Consider the following 12,696-nt stretch of genomic DNA (forward strand, 5'->3'; position numbering starts at 1 on the left):
GGAATTTGTTCTTCAAAACATTTTCGTAGGATGCACCTGTGACTGTAGTGCCATTTGGAACGCAATGGGTAAGGATTACGCCCTCGCTGTCCCAGAACATGGACACCATCATTTTTTCAGCACTGGCGGTTACCCGAAATTTTTTTGGTGGCGGTGAATCTGTGTGCTTCCATTGAGCTGACTGGCGCTTTGTTTCTGGATTGAAAAATGGCATCCACGTCTCATCTATCGTCACAACCGACGAAAAGAAAGTCCCATTTGTACTGTCGTTGCGCGTCAACATTGCATGGCAACATGCCACACGGGCAGCCGTGTGGTCGTCCGTCAGCATTCGTGGCACCCACCTGGATGATACTTTTCGCATTTTCAGGTCGTCATGCAGGATTGTGTGCACAGAACCCACAGAAATGCCAACTCTGGAGGCGATCTGTTCAACAGTCATTCGGCGATCCCCCAAAACAATTCTCTCCACTTTCTCGATCGTGTCGTCAGACCGGCTTGTGCGAGCCCGAGGTTGTTTCGGTTTATTGTCACACCATGTTCTGCCTTCATTAAACTGTCGCACCCACGAACGCACTTTTGACACATCCGTAACTCCAGCACCACATGTCTCCTTCAACTGTCGATGAATTTCAATTGGTTTCACACCACGCAAATTCAGAAAAGGAATGATTGCACGCTGTTCAAGTAACGAAAACTTCGCCATTTTAAGTATTTAAAACAGTTCTCATTCTCGCCGCTGGCGGTAAAATTCCATCTGCCGTACGGTGCTGCCATCTCTGGGACGTATTGACAATGAACGCGGCCTCATTTTAAAACAATGCGCATGTTTCTATCTCTTTCCAGTCCGGAGAAAAAAAATCGGAGGTCTTAGAACTTGAATGCACCTCGTACATCCTATTCCGTACTCGTGGATATCTACGTACTGCTGCCTCAGGATAAGTTACTCCATAGAGCTATAACAGGATTTGAGCACTAGAGGTTCAAAATACCGCTTCAGTTGTAAATTTCTTTTATTATCAGGACTGGTTTCAGGCTCTCATAAGCCCATCCTCAGGTGTCGCAACTGTGCTGTGGTCCCCGAGGGCTGCGGTGGGCGTGCACATGCCGCGGTTTGCTACCTATGAGCGCAGAACTCCACCGCGGCGCTCGGGGACCACAGCACAGTTGCGACACCTGAGGATGGGCTTATGAGAGCCCGAAACCGGTCGTGATAATAAAAGAAATTTACAACTGACGCGGTATTTTCAACCTCTGGTGTAATATGCTGTGGTCGAGCGGTTCTAGGCGGTTCAGTCCGGAACCACGCGGCTGCTACGGTCGCAGCAGGTTCGAATCCTGCCTCGGGCATGGATGTGTGTGATGTCCTTAGCTTAGTTTGTGTAGGTCTAAGTCTAGGGGACTGATGACCTTAGATGTTAAGTCCCATAGTGCTTAGAGCCATTTGAACCATTTTGTATAATGCTCAGTTGCGAATGCTCGTCCAACAGGATTGTTTGAAGTTTTGAACAGTTCTGTGCGCTGCATTGTAAACAGTTTTCGTTAATATGGGCTACAATTCACTTTTAATGATGGACGAAATTTTACAAATGCATTTGTGCCGCAGCGAAATAGCGCAATACTGTCTCAAAGGAATTAAACAAAGCATTGAGGGGCCGTAGCAAGGGCTGAAAATTACTCAAGATCACATCAAGTAATTCAGAAAGGTCAGAGCTGGCGCGAATGATGAGTGTTAACGTTACAGCGTTTCATTTCCTAGCCTGTGCTGCTCTATAATTCCTCGAACCCTATTTTAATTCATGGAAGAGATTCACTTACACCGAATGTGGCACTAGAGACAGTTGCGCAACTTGTAATTCCATCAGTGATCAACTGAAGAAAATGCTTCTGAACAACTGTAGTGGTAAACATCTACCGGGAACTGTCTATTTGAAGTAGAGGTTAGGTTTCCTAAGATACGTATAGCTGGTGTGTGAAACGGTCGCAGTGTTCAAGGAATGTTACTGGAGAAGCCACTACCCTACTTTAGTAGGTCCGCAGCTCGTGGTCGTGTGGTAGCGTTCTCGCTTCCCGCGCCCGGGTTCCCGGGTTCGATTCCCGGCGGGGTCAGGGATTTTCTCTGACTCGTGATGACTGGGTGTTGTGTGACGTCCTTAGGTTAGTGAGATTTAAGTAGTTCTAAGTTCTAGGGGTGCCGGCACGGTAGCTCAGCGTGTTTGGTCAGAGGGTTACGTGCTCTCTGTAATAAAAAAACTGAGTCAATCGATCAACAACGAACATAAATGGATGTCTTACGACGTCCGCGCCGAGCAGATGCAACGAACAATAGCGAACAAAATGAGATTTAAAAAAAAGGGGCCGGGGGGACTGATCACCATAGATGTTAAGTCCAATAGTGCTCAGAGCCATTTTTTTACTTTAGTAACCAGAAATTTTCCACGATGTCAGTTCGAAATTTTTAAGACGATGTTAGGAGAGAAATAACAGTAATGAGAGGTCCTGTTACTAAACATCAATACGGAAATTAGCAGAAGAAGGAGCGGTATGAATGAGAATGTTCAATACTAAGGAACAAGTCAATAAATCTGCAACTGTAGGTTTGATTAGTTTAAAGACTGAATGTTATCTGTAGTCCCTTAGTAGTTGAGTAACCAGCTGTAAGGTGCATATTTTTTAAAAACTGACAGGGCTGGCGAAGTACAGGACTAGAAGACGAAGCTGTAGCATTCTAGGGGTTCCGACTGCGAAGGCGAGTGTGTGGCCCAGAGTGGAGGGCTTACAGTTTACGTGTAACATGGAGCGGTATTTCGCTGTTTCACTCCTTACGGGCGGCGAATGTGCAACCGGTCATTAGGGAAGTCGTTTGGAGACTTATACAACCCGCAAATTGATTTTCGGGGGCATATTTAACTGATAAGAGAAAGGCGGAGAAGGTTTTGGTCAAAGTAATTGATTTGCAAGTTGTGCTAAAATGGTATTTATTTTGTAGATTTATACAACAATCCAGTTTTAAAGGGTAAGAGAAAAAAAGTAAACTGCCAATGTTTCCATTTGTGAGACTTTTGATTTTCAATACTAATCACAGTAACTTTCTTTCTAGATATCTGAGGATGCTGATAAGAACCAGCGGATGGTTAATTCGAGACAGCAAGCGGCATCTACGATCTGGCCCGCCAGCAACTCAAAAGCGCCGTAGACGACAGTCACCAAGCTGAAATCATACAAAAACGTGGAGCATGCCTGAGAAGCTACTAATCTTCCGAAGGTCACTCCGAAAGTAATGCACGCTATGTTTGTAAATATACAGTTTTCATTCTGCTTGTGTGAAAGTTTTACAGTGTGTAGATAGATCCTTCACGCTTGTTTTCAAACTTAGTTCAACCTGTTCCCGTTAGTGGCACCGTCACAGCATGTCTTCAACATGGCTGCTACACTTGACGTTCATCAGAAGCAACGTGCTGTCATAGAATTCCTGCGCTGTGAAAACGAGAAGGGAAAGCATCCACAAGAAGTTGAAAAAGGTGTATGGAGATGCTGCTGTCGATCGCAGTACAGTTAGTCGGTGGGCAAGCAGGTTACGTGATGAAAGCGGGCACGGCAGTATTAAGGATTGTCCTCGCAGCGGCAGGCCTCGTACTGCACACACTCAAGACAATGTTCAGAGAGTTAACGAATTGGTGACTGCTGACAGACGCACCACAGAGAACGAATTGTCACGCTACGTTGGCATAGGGGAAGTAAGAGTTTGCGGAATACTGAAAGTGTTGGCGTTAAAAAAGGTTCGTGCCAGGTGCGTTCCCAGGATGCTGACAGTGGCTCACAAAGAAACAAGGGAACAAGGTTTGAAGATGATGACTCCCTTGTGCATGCTGCCAAACAGTGGCTCCAACGGGTTGGTCCAGAATTTTACCGTGCGGGTTCCAAGATGGCGTAAGGCAGTTGAGAGGGATGGAAATTATGTGGAGAAGTGAAAATATTGTTCCTAAAGGATGTATCTACACACTGTTAAACTTTCAAACATGTAGAATAAGAGATGGATTTAAAAAAATAGTGTGCATTTCTTTTGGAGTGACCCTCGTACTTCCGAAAATGGAGATGTCGGACTAGCAGAACAATGTGAGGAGGAGGAGATTACTGTATAACCTCCCGTCGAAAACGAGGTCTTTAGAGGCGGAGCACAAGCTGGGTTTAGGGAAGGATGGGGAAGGAAAGCAGCCGTGCCCTTTCGAATGAAGCATTCCGACATTTGCCATAAGCGATTGAGGGAAATTACGGAAAACCTAAATCAAGAAAGGCCAGAGGCTGGTTTGAACAATGTCCTCCCGAATGTGAGTCCAGTGTATGCCACTCGGTAATTTTCTTTCTCTTTTTTTCCAACTGACCGAGTAGCTGGTTGACAGCTCAAGCTAAGTACGAGTCGAGGGAACAATAAACTTCCAAAATACCTGGGGATACACACTTTCTCAGGCACCTCCTTGTCCACACTGCATCCAAAATTATAACGTCTCATTACCGAACGGCTGAAAGGAAACGAGGTGCGGGAGTCATCAAACAACTTCAGATCTCAGTTATTACTGCTCTCCGGAAAGATCCAGACTTCCTCGAAGAATATGGATAACTCTTGATAGCAGCTAGGAATCTTGTGAGAAATATCTCTTCACTACAAAGGCCAACAGTCAGTCCTCACATATTTTGCTTATTTGTATCGGTATCGACTTAGTAATCATTTGTAACACCCAGAGTGCTTCTTGGCTGATTGAGTCCAAATGAAGTTGTAAGATGTCGTGGTCTCCTGACCTTCATCGCTTACATATTCCGCCCTCACAATCATATTCCGCACATCAAGACGCTTCATTCGAACCCAAACTCGATAAGATAAAGTCACTGTTGTGTGAATTCATGTAAACGATATGCAAATAACTAATAAATCGCAAGTGCACACCGTGGTTGAAATACTCGAGGCTGGTGTACACACATACATTCCAGACACGACGGTCACAGGAGCTTTTAGTTCGAGGGAGGCAACCGCACCCCAGGAGGTCAGTCCCAAACCATCTACGTCGGCCGGTGGCCGCCCGTGGAGCAGACAGCGTTCGCCCGAGGGAAAGGAGAAACGACCCCGTGTTCGGCTTAAAAGCTAATCCGCTACATTGTGTGGGAGCGGCCAGCCTACGCATTCTTTACACATAGCACGCAGTTTCAGAGATTTTCACAGGGAGACAGCAAACGCCAAACGCCAATACTACAGATTTCCGGATTGGTCGCCTTAAACGAAACGTCATTCTCGCATTTTAGAAGAGCAATGCTGATTGGCAGACGATATTTCTGATGCCTTGAGAGCCGGCCGCGGTGGTCGTGCGGTTCTAGGCGCTCCAGTCCGGAGCCGCGCCGCTGCTACGGTCGCAGGTTCGAATCCTGCCTCGGGCATGGATGTGTGTGATGTCCTTAGGTTAGTTAGATTTAATTAGTTCTAAGTTCTAGGGGACTGATGACCACAGCAGTTGAGTCCCATAGTGCTCAGAGCCATTTGAACCATTTGATGCCTTGAGCTGAAGGAGTAATGGAAGAGACCAAAAGATATACCCCTTCACTTCTGGCGTGGAGAGGCGGCGTTCCGTTGTCGCTCTTGGAGCGAGGAACAAGTCTCTCCTCAGTACTTCACTAAGAGAGCACCTCTGTCGACAGCGAATCGAAGTACGACTCTCTATATTGAGTCCTTGCGATTAAGCGTTGTTCACTGTGTTGGCCGACACACTTATTGTGTGGTGTGAACGGACAGAGTTATAGTTAAACGCCTGCGAGCGAATTTTTGAGTGGCATCGCGGTGGACTGGTTATCTGACCGGTGTACCACGCCAATAGTTAGACTAGGGGCGAATAGGAATCCTTGACTTCATCAAGGTGTAGGGAGAGTTTGATTGGCAAAGGTCAATCCAGATAGAACAAGAGTTATCTTATTTGTCAACAGCGAGCGGCGCAGACAGCAGTCATCGCAGCTTACGGTATTGTGCGCTACAGCTACTGCGAGCCCCGTATTTCCTCCACAACAGTACACTTCACTGCATTTCACACGCGACAGCCTCGACCATACCTAGCAACATTCTAAAGGATAATTATTCAAGTTGAGTAGGCGCACCTCTCAGCCATTCTGCCAAGTCAACAACCATCTTAAGCTTTGTATAGATATTTCATTAGCGAATCCTATCCTTGAGAGGTAACTTCACATTCCGAAAAGAACCAGGATATAACTTGTTCAATTCCTAACTAAAAGTGCCATTGTGATTTCTCAGAATTTTTGCAAAATAAATAATAACTTTCGTTAGTTTCATGTTTTTCTTACACTAACTAGCACTACTCCAGTACCCAAGTATCCCACTAGTTACGTAAGAAATTTTGTGAATTTTCGAGTCATTTCCTTACAGCGGACGACTCCTTAAGATATTTATTGCTGAAAGTTTTTCAGGCATTTCTCTTTAGAACGTTAGGAGCGTCTGTCTGACTTCTGTAGCAGTGTGGGAGTGGAAATTGCATCTTTCAGGAGCTACAGGGTAAAGGGTACATCTCAGATTAATCCGTTGCGCAGAATAACAGAATCTCAGATCAACTCCACACTCACAAAGTATGTCACTGTCTCCGAGGGCTCCTACTAGAGCAGTACTCAATGCTCGGCGCCAAATCTCTCATTTCGATGTCAGAATTCAGCCTTGCGTCGACTCGAGAGCTTAACCACCAGGTGCCCTTAGAAGAGAATCGATAAAACAATTTTATAACACAATGCTTTCTTTATACAACTTTTAAGATCAATGAGGAGCGAAAAATTTGAATTTAAACTTTCATTCCTTTTTACCTTTAAGAAACAACTAATATTAAGACGGCATCTAATGAACCAGCATGACATAGACGTACTTGGAATCAACCAAAACAACTTTCAAATTAAGTACTGGCTTCACCTTCCTGCATTTAGAATAAACAATTTTAAAATGTCCCACAGACAATCTTACTGTATAAATCCAATCAGCTAACATGGCAGACAGAAATCGCACAAGTCTCAGTATCAATTAACAAGCAATCAGCATGGCATAAGCGCATTTGAAATCATGCAAAAAACTTTCAAATTATCTGCTGGGTTTACCTCCCTGCATTTAGAATAAACAATTTTAAAGCGCCCACAGATGATCTTTCATAACGAAAAAATACCAGTAACTAACATGGCTGAAGGAAATCGCACAGGTCTCACCAGAAATTAACACCAATGATTTATATTTACGCATTGAGTTCACCGTCCGGCACTTCAAAATGAATAACATTAAAATTACCACAGGTAATCCTTACGCAGCAGAAAAGTTCATTACTACCTTGAATTGATAGATCACACGTTAACATTACCCATACATTGCTCTCCTTCCAAAATGTGAACGACGCCTTATAGCCCTGTAGACTTTTTGTCTAGTGTGGATGTGAGGGTACTTGACCAGGAACCTTGGTAAGACAGCGTCTTGCCGCAAGCCTTGCAATAGCGTGTAGTTATTTGGTAACTATGTCGTACTGTTTTCGTGAGCTTTTATGTGCAAATATCACATGCAGAATATCGTGTCTTTTTCCACATGTTTGATGAAAAACATGTGATGGTCTGAATCCCTCTCCAGATTAGCCGTCTGTAAACTAAAATGACTTACCAGTAGCATTTTACAAACATTTTCTTTCAGGGGTTTTACATTATTTCTTTCGTGAATCCTAGATATTATTTCGGAGGGACTGTTAAGTGTTCTTACCCGATTTCTGTCCATCGCCACTCTGGCGAAAACGCTGTATAGTTTGTCTGTGGGAAAGTTTTTGATTTATCTATTGCATTTAGATCTCGTGGATTCATTAACTTATACTTTTTTCCTGGTGTTACCAACTACGACCATGTGTATCCGCACCCACATTGGAATTTTTATGTATTTTTATAGGCTAGTAGGCTTCTTGCTTACACTCAAACTGGTATTCAGGGCTGCAGCACGCATGCTTTCCCTGTTATTCATTTACGTGACAAAAAATTTTAGCAAAGAAGGTAAGGCGTTAGTTGGTGCTGTACTTTGAGATCTTCGAGTGCTGAGACTATGTGATTGCACATCGTAGTAATCGCCACACAGGCTAAATTTTATAGGTTAGTATGCATAGCAGGTAGAAGTTGGCAAAAGCATTTGCCCTTGCACCTATCGCTAATAAAAATTTCAGAGCGTGGTGGTATCCATGGGTTAAATTCACTTACCAGGAGTAAATTTCAGGAAGTAAAATGCGATCTTCCCTTTTCATTAATACTTGCAACTCCGTAAGTAAGATGGGCTGCTTACAAATCGATACCGATTTAATTAGTAAATAACATTTAAGAGCAGTAAATAATAACTTTTGTAGTCAAATTTAGCGAGCTCCTGGACGCTCTCTGCCCCCCTAACAACATCGTAAATATGAACGAAATATCTCTTCAAGTGGAGAAGAGTCTTTCCCACACCCGACTATAGTATCCCGTTTCAGACAAACAGGACATCAGCTCTGAATATAGATCTTGCGTATGTGAATGAGAAGCTTCAGATTCGGTTTTTGGCTGGTCATTTGCAAGTCAACGGATAGGGTCTCTGGATCTGAGAATGTTAGTGGGTCAGCACTTCTTTGCAATGTGCCTGCATACATTCATGAGCCACTGAATTAAGGCATCGCCCCGGTGGGCCTTTCGCCCCGATGAGGCGCATTGAGATGTTGGCAGCCAATGGTATCAGTCCTCTCGTCCGACTCGGTCGTCGCCAGCAATTTACTGGGATTGCTCGGAGCTAGTTCTGGAGCATGGAGTCGCAACTGTGTTCCATGTATTTATACAGTGAGAAAGGACGACAGACACATCAGAGACACCCGTTTCGTCTCGTCTTAACATCATGAGACGAAAATATTCCTGACGCGTTTGCTTATGAATTTTTTCTTTAATTAAGAGCATCTATGTTATCTGAAATATGTTAATTTGTATGCACTCTAAGTGTTGCATACACAGAGAGATTAATATCTGTGTAAATTCGGAAGAACAGACAGTTGGAGCATTGTGGAAAACGGAAAGAAAATGAGGGATAGCATGAGATTTATTATTTTTTTTTTTGCATCGATTGTTTGAAAAAGAAGGTATGAAAATCTCAAATACAAACGGTTGATAAAAGGGGGCATAAAGGTGGAGTGAAGAATGCGTGATTCCAAGTGAGTAAAATAGTTTAGTTTCTGCAAACGATTTCTGAGCGTAGATAAGCTGTTGTGTGAGCTATGAATGAAGGGGTAGTGGATTTTTCCTGTCTTCTGGTAGGGAATGATTAATTGCGACGCATTACATCTGAAAAGGCTTAGTACATCTAATTGCTTTTCTGTACTACTATTTATACTTTGAGTGTTGTGATCAGATATGGCTGAGAATCGGCGATGGTGAGCAAATTAAAAATATTAGTCCCACCCGGATAATTCCCTAATATCTGGCTCTGAATTTATTTGCACTTTTCAGAAAAGCTGAGTGATTCAAGGCAACTTATCGTCTACGAAAGTTAATAATTATTTTGGTACACGTTAGCTTAAAATCGAGCAGATGCGACGCCATGCTTGCGAAATCGGCGAAGACAGAGATTGCACTATCAACAGCCATGTATATACGTCATCATGCAGGAGAAACTTCTTTGCTTATATCTTTGGGCATCGACAAATATATACATCAGAAGTGAACAGAACAAGCACAGTCAAGTGTATATAGCAAGAACCAACAGACAGTTAAAAGGCTCCCCTCTGTCAAGTAGCGAAAACAAAAGTATTTACTTTGAAGAAAACTTGCAGGTGAAATAACGAGGACAGTTTATATATTTATTCTTAAATATATTCATGCAGTGCTTAAGCTCCACAACATGGTCCACAGCAGTCATGCCATGGACCCTTAATTTGTAAAATGCATGCCCCTCAGCAACCATGTTACGGAGCTTAAGCACTGAAACATACCATCCAATTGTGAGACTAAAGAGATGTATCGGAGTCGTCTCTCCGACGGTAAATCACTCCGTGCAGTAACACATATCCATATACGCAACATGCACATAAACGAAATTTTAATTTTCGTTTGGGACAGTGAAGTATCATCTTCAGGTATATTTTTCATACGTCTGATTACGTCACAATATACCTGAACATGGTATTTATGTGACTGAAACTGGTTGTGGAATAAACTCATTAATAGGGCCCAAAGACGATTTTTATATAAACTAAAATAGTTTCAATATTCCAATACTCACCAAGGTTTTCGGGAGGTTTTCGTTGGTCGCAAAGCGCGAGGGGATTTTCAAAAAGTGCGTTACACATTTCGTTCCAAGCTAATGCCATTGCGCAACAAGCGACGCATTGTTAGAGAAGAGTACATGTTCCTGATTCACTGTAGACACAGTTCTTCTGAGGTAGAGATAACAGGTGCATCGTAGTTTGGAAATGAAATTCTGTGGCAACTGGAAATGTACTCAAAAGTTGAACTATGCGAAACAGTACGATTCTCGTAAACCAAACTTATAAATTGCACAAAGATTCACCACAAAAAACTGGTAGTTTGTGGTCCATATGCAATGTTGCTTCCAGCAGTAGTGAAATAGTGCCAACAATTTGAACAAGACTGCACGGACGTAGGTGATGTTGGTTGGGAAGGAAGGCCATCGACACTCATCACATATGATGGAAATGGAAATGAGCGTTTGGCGTCATTGGCCGGGAGGCCCCTTGCGGGGCAGGTCCGGCTGCCTTGGTGCAGGTCTTATTACATTCGACGCCACACTGGGCGACCTGCGCGTCGGATGGCGATGAAATGACGATGAAGACAACACAACACCCTGTCCCTGAGCGGAGAAAAATCTTCGACCCAACCGGGAATCGAACCCGGGCCCGTAGGACGGCAATCCGTCACGTTGACTACTCAGCTATCGGGGCTGACATCACACATGATTATGCCCAGGCAATCTGGGAAGCGAATTGCAGCAATCGCAGATTTTCCCGACACGATAACATTCACACAGTGGTTCTCGAATTGTTCCCCATGATTAGCAGGACAAAGCTGGTTCTGGTACATTTTGTTTATGAGGGTTGCCTACACTCAGGGATAAGCATACATTCAGGAGCAAACCTATTGATATTCTAACTGATTTATAGCCCTATTGGGTTGATTTATGACCGCCTGAGGATGATCTCTCCTCATGAGAAACACCCACCCCTCAACCTCCCCCTTCTCCTCTCCATCCTGGGAAATTCCCAACTTCCCCCCTCCCCCTCTCTGATACACTCTCACTTTTGATATCAAATTAATTGACTAATAAATTTAATCGATCAATTAATTACCCCTCCTCCTCTGGGAAATCTGGCAGCCCTCCACTCCCTCACTTCCCCCTCCTCTTTCCTATCAGGAAATTAGCAGAAAAAAGACTGAGTGAATGGTGATCTGCTGGAGAGGAAGGACATAGGACAGTTCATCTTCTTTATTTTGAGAGCTAGCCTGATCGAAATTGGTGGGAAAAACTGTCTCTCCCCCAACCCCCTATTCATCAGGAAATTGGCAGGAAACGCTCAGTCTGTGCAAAGCTACTGGACTGGAAGGTGTAAGTATTACCTTGTCCAGCAACTACGTGTCCTAATTACTTAATTACACTGATGCAGATCAGAGGTATTATCCTGCTGGAAAATTTTCTCGAAATTGATAGGAAAAAGCTCTGTGTGTGCTCACCTCGATGTGCAGCGATGGAGCTAATGCACAATGCCACAACCAGCCACCCCTCACCCCCTCCCTCCCCACCTCTCCCAGAAAAAATTGGCGGGAAAATCGCTGAGCTGGTGGACAGGAAGGATACCACAACAGGAAATTCAACTGCAATGCCGAGAGGATAATAATATATCGTTTCTAGAATGAAATTTTCACTCTACAGCGGAGTGTGCACTGATATGAAACTTCTTGGCAGATTAAAACTGTGTGCCGGGCCGAGACTCGAACTCGGGACCTTTGCCGTTTGCGGGCAAGTGCTCTACCGACTGAGCTACCCAAGCACGACTTACGCCACGTCCTCACAGCTTTAATTCCGCCAGTACCTCGTGTCCTACCTTCCAAACTTCACAGAAGCTCTCCCGCGAACCTTGCAGAACTAGCACTCCTGGAAGAAAGGATATTGCGAAGATATGGCTTAGCCACAGCCTGGGCATGTTTCTAGAATGAAATTTTCACTCTACAGCGGAGTGTGCGCTGATATGGAACTTCCTGGCAGATTAAAAGCTGTGAGGACATGGCGTGAGTCGTGCTTGGGTAGCTCATTCGGTAGAGCACTTGCCCGCGAAAGGCAAAAGGTCTCGAGATCGAGTCTCTGTCCGGCACACAGTTTTAATCTGCCAGGAAGTTTCAATATATTGTTTATTTGTAAAATTCAATTTTCAGGGGGTTGGATCTCTTTACTTGATGCGAAAAGTTCACCATTCTCTGCTGTTTATTTAATTTTGGAAGATGCAGGTCTTGTATGCGATTGCAGGCTTTCTCGGCGTATTTCAGCTATGAAAGAAATCTTCACTGGTTATCATCCAAGTGGCGTCGTCTTCTAATCCCAATGTTTCAATGGATTGTGTATCTACCTTCAGGTGAACTTCGCCTGAAGATGATGGATACGCAATCCATTGAAACATT

General features: G+C 43.9%; 1 non-coding gene across 1 annotated transcript; it reads right to left on the reverse strand.

The window, feature by feature from the left end:
• Positions 1 to 11,997: 11,997 nt before the first annotated feature.
• Positions 11,998 to 12,072, reverse strand: Trnal-caa (transfer RNA leucine (anticodon CAA)). The gene has a single exon. It is a non-coding gene; the product is annotated as a tRNA-Leu (tRNA).
• Between the last annotated feature and the right edge of the window lie 624 nt (positions 12,073 to 12,696).

The sequence above is a fragment of the Schistocerca nitens genome, chromosome 6, assembly GCF_023898315.1.
Source record: "Schistocerca nitens isolate TAMUIC-IGC-003100 chromosome 6, iqSchNite1.1, whole genome shotgun sequence".
NCBI lineage: Eukaryota > Metazoa > Arthropoda > Insecta > Orthoptera > Acrididae > Schistocerca > Schistocerca nitens.